Source organism: Idiotropiscis lumnitzeri, chromosome 12, assembly GCF_059441095.1.
Source record: "Idiotropiscis lumnitzeri isolate Australia: NSW breed Sydney's pygmy pipehorse chromosome 12, RoL_Ilum_1.0, whole genome shotgun sequence".
NCBI lineage: Eukaryota > Metazoa > Chordata > Actinopteri > Syngnathiformes > Syngnathidae > Idiotropiscis > Idiotropiscis lumnitzeri.
In genome coordinates, this window is record NC_142402.1 from 3,326,160 (window position 1) to 3,339,565 (window position 13,406).

The 13,406-nt window shown below is 45.6% G+C and overlaps 5 non-coding genes across 5 annotated transcripts; 1 reads left to right on the forward strand and 4 right to left on the reverse strand.

Moving 5' to 3' along the window:
• Nucleotides 1–2,344: 2,344 nt before the first annotated feature.
• Nucleotides 2,345–2,416, reverse strand: trnap-agg (transfer RNA proline (anticodon AGG)). The gene has a single exon. It is a non-coding gene; the product is annotated as a tRNA-Pro (tRNA).
• A 1,954-nt stretch (nt 2,417–4,370) lies between these two features.
• Nucleotides 4,371–4,441, forward strand: trnag-gcc (transfer RNA glycine (anticodon GCC)). Its single transcript has one exon. It is a non-coding gene; the product is annotated as a tRNA-Gly (tRNA).
• A 1,192-nt stretch (nt 4,442–5,633) lies between these two features.
• Nucleotides 5,634–5,705, reverse strand: trnap-ugg (transfer RNA proline (anticodon UGG)). The gene has a single exon. It is a non-coding gene; the product is annotated as a tRNA-Pro (tRNA).
• Nucleotides 5,706–9,117: 3,412 nt separating this feature from the next.
• trnap-ugg (transfer RNA proline (anticodon UGG)) lies at nt 9,118–9,189 on the reverse strand. The gene has a single exon. It is a non-coding gene; the product is annotated as a tRNA-Pro (tRNA).
• A 3,422-nt stretch (nt 9,190–12,611) lies between these two features.
• trnap-ugg (transfer RNA proline (anticodon UGG)) lies at nt 12,612–12,683 on the reverse strand. The gene has a single exon. It is a non-coding gene; the product is annotated as a tRNA-Pro (tRNA).
• Nucleotides 12,684–13,406: the final 723 nt, after the last annotated feature.

Below are 13,406 nucleotides of genomic sequence, written 5' to 3' on the forward strand. Positions count from 1 at the left end.
GCTCCGGAGGAGGAGGGCGGGCGTGTGTCACAGTTAAGCCGAATAGGAGCACCTCTTCCGCCCGGGCAGGAGCGGAGCGTGAGGCTGTCAGTTATGAATGAATAAATAAATAAATGAAGAATGCCACCTTTCATTTCACTGTCATGATCCGTGCCTGTCATGCCGCGTGTGTTTTTGTTTTTTCAGCTGTGTGGGCGTTCCTCCAGCGATCTTCTCGCGCCATGCCGTCAGCTGCTGCGAGACGCGCTGATTACACTGACTATATTGTGATTATAATAAATATCTTTCTATCACCACCTTTTTTCCCGTGTCTGCGTTTGGAGAGTCCTGCTCAACCCTCCAGCTCTGCTGGAGGATCATAACATTCACAGGCCACACCGGACGGCGTACCAGCAGGTAAAAGTCGAAGTAATTAAATAAATACAAAAAGAAGTAATTGAATAAATACGAAAATATTGGCTGGGGAATAAAAAATAAGTTTTAATAATAATTTGTTTTTTTTTGTTATAACATGAATTTCACACTCTCTCTCTCTACCCATATATATATATATATTTATTTATTTATTTTTAAGCATTTTTGAAGGTGCGCTGCTACTCCGCGGATTTTCAGTTTTCGCGGGTGGTCTCGGTCCCCATTAACCGCGATAACCGGGGTATTACTGTATACCCGTAGTCCAACGAGCCAAAGTGCTTGCCACAAAGTATCGAAATCAGTTAACTTTATAGATTGTAGTCATAATTAAAGTCAAGTGGTGGTGTTCCAACTATCAGAATCGCCACAGCTTAGTCTCATAATACTCAAATTTGGTATCTCACTGTAACATTATCAAACGTAATAAGGGTTTTCTCAATGTATTAATACAGGCGTGTATTATCGCAATGTATTGTTGGGGATCGTTCGTGCATCTTCCAGTATTTAATCGTTTCTGCAGAGTGATCTTACCGTTAAAGAAATGTATCGTTCACTTGATGCATTGCATACATGGCAAGAACGCTACATTTTAAGAAGGAAAAAACATGCATTATCAGGGCCAGATAAAACGTTTTCTATGGTGGACGTCTCTATTCTATTGGACAAGAAGTACTAATCATTGGTTGTTCAGTGGTAGAATTCTCGCTTGCCATCCGTGAGGCCCGAGTTCAATTCCCGGCCAATGCAATATGTTAGGCTGCGTGGTTACGCGTCAATTGCTATCATAATGTGTTGTCAGGCAGCGCCATCCCTGGTCTGTTCTCACCTGCGAATATGCCTTGTGTCGTAACAACTATGTCTGCGGTCACCCTCATTATTGGGGGCGGGGATACAAAACTGTCTACCAGTTTTTGGAATATCAATAACATTCCATTTTCTAATGTGGAGACCCTAGGCTATTTGTCAGAACCTGCTGATGTTTTTACAAATCCGCTTTTTGGCCAAATTTTAGCAATTGCTTTTAATCAGGAGGTTTTTTTTTTTTAGTTGCAGTAAATTATTGCAAGTTCTTTTAATGGGACTGATCAAATACAAGGTTGGACGTGCTTTAAAAGGATACTGATGGACGGGGACGCAGGACGATTATTCTATAAAGTAGAAAGTATGCAGATCGGGGATTTTCATTTAATTCTGATGAAAAGGAGAGAGTGGATGACACCCCGAGTCTTAACCTGACCAGAGGGGGAAACTGAGGTATTGTCAAGTGTTATGGGAAAAACTGTCACTTTTGGCTTGAGTGGACTTGGTACCTATCTGTAGGATTTCAGTTTTATCATGGTTAAGTTGCAGAAAATTGGATGAGAACCAATAATACATTTCGGGGAAGCAGTCAATAAATGGAGGAACCCGGAATAATGGCAGTTGATTATGTGGAGAGGTAGAGCTGAGTGTCATCTGCATAACAGTGGGAGTGTAGGTTTAGTTTGTGAAATATCTTGACAAGAGGTAGGGTATAGATAAAGAATGTCATGGAGTCTGTTCAGGAGGATGGTTTTAGAAATTGTATCGCAAGCTGCTATCAGATCAAAGAGGGTGAGAATGGTGATTAGGCCAGAGTCGGTTGCCGGTGATTTTGATCAGTGTTGTTTCTGTACTGTGGAGGGGTGGAAACTAGAGTAGAAATGTTCTAAGAGGTTGTAGGAGCTGATTTTGGACTGTAGCTAGGTAGCTAATGTCATTTCCAAGATTTTTGAAAAAAATGCGCGATTGGACCAAGGTTATTGAAATAATAAGGAACTCAAGCATTTTTTTGGGAGTGCTCGGGGTACAGTCTCAGTTTTGTTGTTTCATGTTAGTTTTTCCACCATCTCCCTGTATAGATTTGCATCAAAATTATGAGTTGACTAAGCGACCATACCGACTCTGAGATGGGCTCGTCCGGGATTTGAACCCGGGACCTCTCGCACCCTAAGCGAGAATCATACCCCTAGACCAACGAGCCACATTTAGCTGGGTAACTGACTGTTGGCCGCAAGCCTTCATCGACACTAAGACCCCGGATTTGAACCTGGAACCTCTCCCAACCAACCCTGAATTTACACTAAGAACCTGTTTGGATTTGAACGAGAAACCACTCACAACCATACCCAGAGCCAAATGAGCCACCTCCAATTGATGACATGCTCGTACCAGCGAAGAACCATTCCTATCAGTACGGAAGATTCAGGTGAACTCAAAGTAATCCAGTGTAATGATGGTCTTGTTTTGGATTTGAAAGAGGGTCCTCAGTGAGAATTACAGTAATACCCCACTACTTCGCGGTTCACCTTTCGCGGCTTCAGTGCTTCGCGGGTCTAAAAAATATTCGGAGGCATTGTAGTTTCGCCGAGCGGCACGAGGGAGCGCTGGAGCGGTTAGACGGCCGGCGTGCGCCGAAGAGGAGAGTGGACGAAGAAGAGAGTGGACGAAGAAGAGAGTGGACGAAGAAGAGCAAGTTCCCCCGGACACGATTGGTGGCGACGTTTTGCGCGGTTCGGACCGTACCAGAGTTCCGGCCGGCGTGCGTGGCAGTTAAGCCGTAGAGGAGCACCTTCCCCGAGCACGGGCGGTGTCAATCGGCCCCTAAGTTTAACCGAATGGAAGCTCCGGAGGAGGAGGGCATGCTCGCGTCACAGTAAGCCGTAGTGGAGCACCTTCCCCGGGCACGGGCGGTGTCAAGCGGCCCCTAAGTTTAACCGAATGGAAGCTCCGGAGGAGGAGGGCATGCTCGCGTCACAGTAAGCCGAAGAGGAGCACCGTCCCCGGGCACGGGCGGTTCCAAGCGGCCCCTAAGTTTAACCGAATGGAAGCTCCGGAGGAGGGGCGCATGCTCGCGTCACAGTAAGCCGAATAGGAGCACCTCTTCCGCCCGGGCAGGAGCGGAGCGTGAGGCTGTCAGTTATGAATGAATAAATATATAAATGAAGAATGCCACCTTTCATTTCACTGTCATGATCCGTGCCTGTCATGCCGCGTGTGATTTTGTTTTTTCAGCTGTGTGGGCGTTCCTCCAGCGATCTTCTCGCGCCATGCCGTCAGCTGCTGCGAGACGCGCTGATTACACTGACTATATTGTGATTATAATAAATATCTTTCTATCACCACCTTTTTTCCCGTGTCTGCGTTTGGAGAGTCCTGCTCAATCCTCCAGCTCTGCTGGAGGATCACAACATTCACAGGGCACACCGGATGGCGTACCAGCAGGTAAAAGTCGAAGTAATTAAATAAATACAAAAAGAAGTAATTGAATAAATACGAAAATAATGGCTGGGGAATAAAAAAGAAGTTTTAATAATAATTTGTTTTTTTTTTGTTATAACATGAATTTCACTCTCTCTCTCTCTACCCATATATATATATATATATATATATATATATTTATTTTATTTTTTTTATTTAAGCATTTTTGAAGGTGCGCCGCTACTTCGCGGATTTTCAGTTTTCGCGGGTGGTCTCGGTCCCCATTAACCGCGATAACCGGGGTATTACTGTATACCCGTAGTCCAACGAGCCAAAGTGCTTGCCACAAAGTATCGAAATCAGTTAACTTTATTGATTGTAGTCATAATTAAAGTCAAGTGGTGGTGTTCCAACTATCAGAATCGCCACAGCTTAGTCTCATAATACTCAAATTTGGTATCTCACTGTAACATTATCAAACGTAATTAGGGTTTTCTCAATGTATTAATACAGGCGCGTATTATCGCAATGTATTGTTGGGGATCGTTCGTGCATCTTCCAGTATTTAATCGTTTCTGCAGAGTGATCTTACCGTGAAAGAAATGTATCGTTCACTTGATGCATTGCATACATGGCAAGAACGCTACATTTTAAGAAGGAAAAAACATGCATTATCAGGGCCAGATAAAACGTTTTCTATGGTGGACGTCTCTATTCTATTGGACAAGAAGTACTAAGCATTGGTTGTTCAGTGGTAGAATTCTCGCTTGCCATGCGTGAGGCCCGAGTTCAATTCCCGGCCAATGCAATATGTTAGGCTGCGTGGTTAAGTGTCAATTGCTATCATAATGTGTTGTCAGGCAGCGCCATCCCTGGTCTGTTCTCACCTGCGAATATGCCTTGTGTCATAACAACTATGTCTGCGGTCACCCTCATTAATGGGGACGGGGATACAAAACTGTCTACCAGTTTTTAGAATATCAATAACATTCCATTTTCTAATGTGGAGACCCTAGGCTATTTGTCAGAACCTGCTGATGTTTTTACAAATCCGCTTTTTGGCCTAATTTTAGCAATTGCTTTTAATCAGGAGGTTTTTTTTTTTTTAGTTGCAGTAAATTATTGCAAGTTCTGTTAATGGGACTGATCAAATACAAGGTTGGACGTGCTTTAAAAAGATACTGATGGACGGGGACGCAGGACGATTATTCTATAAAGTAGAAAGTATGCAGATCGGGGATTTTCATTTAATTCTGATGAAAAGGAGAGAGTGGATGACACCCCGAGTCTTAACCTGACCAGAGGGGGAAACTGAGGTATTGTCAAGTGTCATGGGAAAAACTGTCACTTTTGGCTTGAGTGGACTTGGTACCTATCTGTAGGATTTCAGTTTTATCATGGTTAAGTTGCAGAAAATTGGATGAGAACCAATAATACATTTCGGGGAAGCAGTCAATAAATGGAGGAACCCGGAATAATGGCAGTTGATTATGTGGAGAGGTAGAGCTGAGTGTCATCTGCATAACAGTGGGAGTGTAGGTTTAGTTTGTGAAATATCTTGACAAGAGGTAGGGTATAGATAACTTATGTCTAGGAGTCTGTTCAGGAGGATGGTTTTAGAAATTGTATCGCAAGCTGCTATCAGATCAAAGAGGGTGAGAATGGTGATTAGGCCAGAGTCGGTTGCCGGTGATTTTGATCAGTGTTGTTTCTGTACTGTGGAGGGGTGGAAACTAGAGTAGAAATGTTCTAAGAGGTTGTAGGAGCTGATTTTGGACTGTAGCTAGGTAGCTAATGTCATTTCCAAGATTTTTGAAAAAAATGCGCGATTGGACCAAGGTTATTGAAATTATAAGGAACTCAAGCATTTTTTTGGGAGTACTCGGGGTACAGTCTCAGTTTTGTTGTTTCATGTTAGTTTTTCCACCATCTTCCTGTATAGATTTGCATCAAAATTATAAGTTGACTAAGAGACTGGGCGACCATACCGACACTGAGATGGGCACGTCCGGGATTTGAACCCGGGACCTCTCGCACCCAAAGCGAGAATCATACCCCTAGACCAACGAGCCACGTTTAGCTGGGTAACTGACTGTTGGCCGCAAGCCTTCATCGACACTAAGACCCCGGATTTGAACCTGGAACCTCTCCCAACCAACCCTGAATTTACACTAAGAACCTGTTTGGATTTGAACGAGAAACCACTCACAACCATACCCAGAGCCAAATGAGCCACCTCCAATTGATGACATGCTCGTACCAGCGAAGAACCATTCCTATCAGTACGGAAGATTCAGGTGAACTCAAAGTAATCCAGTGTAATGATGGTCTTGTTTTGGATTTGAAAGAGGGTGCTCAGTGAGAATTACAGTAATACCCCGCTACTTCGCGGTTCACCTTTCGCGGCTTCAGTGCTTCGCGGGTCTAAAAAATATTCGGAGGCATTGTAGTATCGCCGAGCGGCACGAGGGGGCGCTGGAGCGGTTAGACGGCCGGCGTGCGCCGAAGAGGAGAGTGGACGAAGAAGAGAGTGGACGAAGAAGAGAGTGGACGAAGAAGAGCAAGTTCCCCCGGACACGATTGGTGGCGACGTTTCGCGCGGTTCGGACCGTACCAGTGTTCCGGCCGGCGTGAGTGGCAGTTAAGCCGTAGAGGAGCACCTTCCCCGAGCACGGGCGGTGTCAATCGGCCCCTAAGTTTAACCGAATGGAAGCTCCGGAGGAGGAGGGCACGCTCGCGTCACAGTAAGCCGTAGTGGAGCACCTTCCCCGGGCACGGGCGGTTCCAAGCGGCCCCTAAGTTTAACCGAATGGAAGCTCCGGAGGAGGAGGGCATGCTCGTGTCACAGTAAGCCGTAGAGGAGCACCTTCCCCGGGCACGGGCGGTTCCAAGCGGCCCCTAAGTTTAACCGAATGGAAGCTCCGGAGGAGGAGGGCATGCTCGCGTCACAGTAAGCCGAAGAGGAGTACCGTCCCCGGGCACGGGCGGTTCCAAGCGGCCACTAAGTTTAACCGAATGGAAGCTCCGGAGGAGGAGCGCATGCTCGCGTCACAGTAAGCCGAAGAGGAGCACCTTCCCCGGGAACGGGCGGTTCCAAGCGGCCCCTAAGTTTAACCGAATGGAAGCTCCGGAGGAGGAGGGCGGGCGTGTGTCACAGTTAAGCCGAATAGGAGCACCTCTTCCGCCCGGGCAGGAGCGGAGCGTGAGGCTGTCAGTTATGAATGAATACATAAATAAATGAAGAATGCCACCTTTCATTTCACTGTCATGATCCGTGCCTGTCATGCCGCGTGTGTTTTTGTTTTTTCAGATGTGTGGGCGTTCCTCCAGCGATCGTCTCGCGCCATGCCGTCAGCTGCTGCGAGACGCGCTGATTACACTGACTATATTGTGATTATAATAAATATCTTTGTATCACCACCTTTTTTCCCGTGTCTGCGTTTGGAGAGTCCTGCTCAACCCTCCAGCTCTGCTGGAGGATCATAACATTCACAGGGCACACCGGACGGCGTACCAGCAGGTAAAAGTCGAAGTAATTAAATAAATACAAAAAGAAGTAATTGAATAAATACGAAAATAATGGCTGGGGAATAAAAAATAAGTTTTAATAATAATTTGTTTTTTTTTGTTATAACATGAATTTCACACTCTCTCTCTCTACCCATATATATATATATATATATATATTTATTTATTTATTTTTAAGCATTTTTGAAGGTGCGCTGCTACTTCGCGGATTTTCAGTTTTCGCGGGTGGTCTCGGTCCCCATTAACCGCGATAACCGGGGTATTACTGTATACCCGTAGTCCAACGAGCCAAAGTGCTTGCCACAAAGTATCGAAATCAGTTAACTTTATAGATTGTAGTCATAATTAAAGTCAAGTGGTGGTGTTCCAACTATCAGAATCGCCACAGCTTAGTCTCATAATACTCAAATTTGGTATCTCACTGTAACATTATCAAACGTAATAAGGGTTTTCTCAATGTATTAATACAGGCGTGTATTATCGCAATGTATTGTTGGGGATCGTTCGTGCATCTTCCAGTATTTAATCGTTTCTGCAGAGTGATCTTACCGTTAAAGAAATGTATCGTTCACTTGATGCATTGCATACATGGCAAGAACGCTACATTTTAAGAAGGAAAAAACATGCATTATCAGGGCCAGATAAAACGTTTTCTATGGTGGACGTCTCTATTCTATTGGACAAGAAGTACTAATCATTGGTTGTTCAGTGGTAGAATTCTCGCTTGCCATCCGTGAGGCCCGAGTTCAATTCCCGGCCAATGCAATATGTTAGGCTGCGTGGTTACGCGTCAATTGCTATCATAATGTGTTGTCAGGCAGCGCCATCCCTGGTCTGTTCTCACCTGCGAATATGCCTTGTGTCATAACAACTATGTCTGCGGTCACCCTCATTAATGGGGACGGGGATACAAAACTGTCTACCAGTTTTTAGAATATCAATAACATTCCATTTTCTCATGTGGAGACCCTAGGCTATTTGTCAGAACCTGCTGATGTTTTTACAAATCCGCTTTTTGGCCTAATTTTAGCAATTGCTTTTAATCAGGAGGTTTTTTCTTTTTAGTTGCAGTAAATTATTGCAAGTTCTGTTAATGGGACTGATCAAATACAAGGTTGGACGTGCTTTAAAAAGATACTGATGGACGGGGACGCAGGACGATTATTCTATAAAGTAGAAAGTATGCAGATCGGGGATTTTCATTTAATTCTGATGAAAAGGAGAGAGTGGATGACACCCCGAGTCTTAACCTGACCAGAGGGGGAAACTGAGGTATTGTCAAGTGTCATGGGAAAAACTGTCACTTTTGGCTTGAGTGGACTTGGTACCTATCTGTAGGATTTCAGTTTTATCATGGTTAAGTTGCAGAAAATTGGATGAGAACCAATAATACATTTCGGGGAAGCAGTCAATAAATGGAGGAACCCGGAATAATGGCAGTTGATTATGTGGAGAGGTAGAGCTGAGTGTCATCTGCATAACAGTGGGAGTGTAGGTTTAGTTTGTGAAATATCTTGACAAGAGGTAGGGTATAGATAACTTATGTCTAGGAGTCTGTTCAGGAGGATGGTTTTAGAAATTGTATCGCAAGCTGCTATCAGATCAAAGAGGGTGAGAATGGTGATTAGGCCAGAGTCGGTTGCCGGTGATTTTGATCAGTGTTGTTTCTGTACTGTGGAGGGGTGGAAACTAGAGTAGAAATGTTCTAAGAGGTTGTAGGAGCTGATTTTGGACTGTAGCTAGGTAGCTAATGTCATTTCCAAGATTTTTGAAAAAAATGCGCGATTGGACCAAGGTTATTGAAATTATAAGGAACTCAAGCATTTTTTTGGGAGTACTCGGGGTACAGTCTCAGTTTTGTTGTTTCATGTTAGTTTTTCCACCATCTTCCTGTATAGATTTGCATCAAAATTATAAGTTGACTAAGAGACTGGGCGACCATACCGACACTGAGATGGGCACGTCCGGGATTTGAACCCGGGACCTCTCGCACCCAAAGCGAGAATCATACCCCTAGACCAACGAGCCACGTTTAGCTGGGTAACTGACTGTTGGCCGCAAGCCTTCATCGACACTAAGACCCCGGATTTGAACCTGGAACCTCTCCCAACCAACCCTGAATTTACACTAAGAACCTGTTTGGATTTGAACGAGAAACCACTCACAACCATACCCAGAGCCAAATGAGCCACCTCCAATTGATGACATGCTCGTACCAGCGAAGAACCATTCCTATCAGTACGGAAGATTCAGGTGAACTCAAAGTAATCCAGTGTAATGATGGTCTTGTTTTGGATTTGAAAGAGGGTGCTCAGTGAGAATTACAGTAATACCCCGCTACTTCGCGGTTCACCTTTCGCGGCTTCAGTGCTTCGCGGGTCTAAAAAATATTCGGAGGCATTGTAGTATCGCCGAGCGGCACGAGGGGGCGCTGGAGCGGTTAGACGGCCGGCGTGCGCCGAAGAGGAGAGTGGACGAAGAAGAGAGTGGACGAAGAAGAGAGTGGACGAAGAAGAGCAAGTTCCCCCGGACACGATTGGTGGCGACGTTTCGCGCGGTTCGGACCGTACCAGAGTTCCGGCCGGCGTGAGTGGCAGTTAAGCCGTAGAGGAGCACCTTCCCCGAGCACGGGCGGTGTCAATCGGCCCCTAAGTTTAACCGAATGGAAGCTCCGGAGGAGGAGGGCACGCTCGCGTCACAGTAAGCCGTAGTGGAGCACCTTCCCCGGGCACGGGCGGTTCCAAGCGGCCCCTAAGTTTAACCGAATGGAAGCTCCGGAGGAGGAGGGCATGCTCGTGTCACAGTAAGCCGTAGAGGAGCACCTTCCCCGGGCACGGGCGGTTCCAAGCGGCCCCTAAGTTTAACCGAATGGAAGCTCCGGAGGAGGAGGGCATGCTCGCGTCACAGTAAGCCGAAGAGGAGTACCGTCCCCGGGCACGGGCGGTTCCAAGCGGCCACTAAGTTTAACCGAATGGAAGCTCCGGAGGAGGAGCGCATGCTCGCGTCACAGTAAGCCGAAGAGGAGCACCTTCCCCGGGAACGGGCGGTTCCAAGCGGCCCCTAAGTTTAACCGAATGGAAGCTCCGGAGGAGGAGGGCGGGCGTGTGTCACAGTTAAGCCGAATAGGAGCACCTCTTCCGCCCGGGCAGGAGCGGAGCGTGAGGCTGTCAGTTATGAATGAATACATAAATAAATGAAGAATGCCACCTTTCATTTCACTGTCATGATCCGTGCCTGTCATGCCGCGTGTGTTTTTGTTTTTTCAGATGTGTGGGCGTTCCTCCAGCGATCGTCTCGCGCCATGCCGTCAGCTGCTGCGAGACGCGCTGATTACACTGACTATATTGTGATTATAATAAATATCTTTGTATCACCACCTTTTTTCCCGTGTCTGCGTTTGGAGAGTCCTGCTCAACCCTCCAGCTCTGCTGGAGGATCATAACATTCACAGGGCACACCGGACGGCGTACCAGCAGGTAAAAGTCGAAGTAATTAAATAAATACAAAAAGAAGTAATTGAATAAATACGAAAATAATGGCTGGGGAATAAAAAATAAGTTTTAATAATAATTTTTTTTTTTTTGTTATAACATGAATTTCACACTCTCTCTCTCTACCCATATATATATATATATATATATATATATATATATTTATTTATTTATTTTTAAGCATTTTTGAAGGTGCGCCGCTACTTCGCGGATTTTCAGTTTTCGCGGGTGGTCTCGGTCCCCATTAACCGCGATAACCGGGGTATTACTGTATACCCGTAGTCCAACGAGCCAAAGTGCTTGCCACAAAGTATCGAAATCAGTTAACTTTATAGATTGTAGTCATAATTAAAGTCAAGTGGTGGTGTTCCAACTATCAGAATCGCCACAGCTTATTCTCATAATACTCAAATTTGGTATCTCACTGTAACATTATCAAACTTAATAAGGGTTTTCTCAATGTATTAATACAGGCGTGTATTATCGCAATGTATTGTTGGGGATCGTTCGTGCATCTTCCAGTATTTAATCGTTTCTGCAGAGTGATCTTACCGTTAAAGAAATGTATCGTTCACTTGATGCATTGCATACATGGCAAGAACGCTACATTTTAAGAAGGAAAAAACATGCATTATCAGGGCCAGATAAAACGTTTTCTATGGTGGACGTCTCTATTCTATTGGACAAGAAGTACTAATCATTGTTTGTTCAGTGGTAGAATTCTCGCTTGCCATCCGTGAGGCCCGAGTTCAATTCCCGGCCAATGCAATATGTTAGGCTGCGTGGTTACGCGTCAATTGCTATCATAATGTGTTGTCAGGCAGCGCCATCCCTGGTCTGTTCTCACCTGCGAATATGCCTTGTGTCGTAACAACTATGTCTGCGGTCACCCTCATTATTGGGGGCGGGGATACAAAACTGTCTACCAGTTTTTGGAATATCAATAACATTCCATTTTCTAATGTGGAGCCCCGAGGCTATTTGTCAGAACCTGCTGATGTTTTTACAAATCCGCTTTTTGGCCTAATTTTAGCAATTGCTTTTAATCAGGAGGTTTTTTCTTTTTAGTTGCAGTAAATTATTGCAAGTTCTGTTAATGGGACTGATCAAATACAAGGTTGGACGTGCTTTAAAAGGATACTGATGGACGGGGACGCAGGACGATTATTCTATAAAGTAGAAAGTATGCAGATCGGGGATTTTCATTTAATTCTGATGAAAAGGAGAGAGTGGATGACACCCCGAGTCTTAACCTGACCAGAGGGGGAAACTGAGGTATTGTCAAGTGTCATGGGAAAAACTGTCACTTTTGGCTTGAGTGGACTTGGTACCTATCTGTAGGATTTCAGTTTTATCATGGTTAAGTTGCAGAAAATTGGATGAGAACCAATAATACATTTCGGGGAAGCAGTCAATAAATGGAGGAACCCGGAATAATGGCAGTTGATTATGTGGAGAGGTAGAGCTGAGTGTCATCTGCATAACAGTGGGAGTGTAGGTTTAGTTTGTGAAATATCTTGACAAGAGGTAGGGTATAGATAACTTATGTCTAGGAGTCTGTTCAGGAGGATGGTTTTAGAAATTGTATCGCAAGCTGCTATCAGATCAAAGAGGGTGAGAATGGTGATTAGGCCAGAGTCGGTTGCCGGTGATTTTGATCAGTGTTGTTTCTGTACTGTGGAGGGGTGGAAACTAGAGTAGAAATGTTCTAAGAGGTTGTAGGAGCTGATTTTGGACTGTAGCTAGGTAGCTAATGTCATTTCCAAGATTTTTGAAAAAAATGCGCGATTGGACCAAGGTTATTGAAATTATAAGGAACTCAAGCATTTTTTTGGGAGTACTCGGGGTACAGTCTCAGTTTTGTTGTTTCATGTTAGTTTTTCCACCATCTTCCTGTATAGATTTGCATCAAAATTATAAGTTGACTAAGAGACTGGGCGACCATACCGACACTGAGATGGGCACGTCCGGGATTTGAACCCGGGACCTCTCGCACCCAAAGCGAGAATCATACCCCTAGACCAACGAGCCACGTTTAGCTGGGTAACTGACTGTTGGCCGCAAGCCTTCATCGACACTAAGACCCCGGATTTGAACCTGGAACCTCTCCCAACCAACCCTGAATTTACACTAAGAACCTGTTTGGATTTGAACGAGAAACCACTCACAACCATACCCAGAGCCAAATGAGCCACCTCCAATTGATGACATGCTCGTACCAGCGAAGAACCATTCCTATCAGTACGGAAGATTCAGGTGAACTCAAAGTAATCCAGTGTAATGATGGTCTTGTTTTGGATTTGAAAGAGGGTGCTCAGTGAGAATTACAGTAATACCCCGCTACTTCGCGGTTCACCTTTCGCGGCTTCAGTGCTTCGCGGGTCTAAAAAATATTCGGAGGCATTGTAGTATCGCCGAGCGGCACGAGGGGGCGCTGGAGCGGTTAGACGGCCGGCGTGCGCCGAAGAGGAGAGTGGACGAAGAAGAGAGTGGACGAAGAAGAGAGTGGACGAAGAAGAGCAAGTTCCCCCGGACACGATTGGTGGCGACGTTTCGCGCGGTTCGGACCGTACCAGAGTTCCGGCCGGCGTGCGTGGCAGTTAAGCCGTAGAGGAGCACCTTCCCCGAGCACGGGCGGTGTCAATCGGCCCCTAAGTTTAACCGAATGGAAGCTCCGGAGGAGGAGGGCACGCTCGCGTCACAGTAAGCCGTAGTGGAGCACCTTCCCCGGGCACGGGCGGTTCCAAGCGGCCC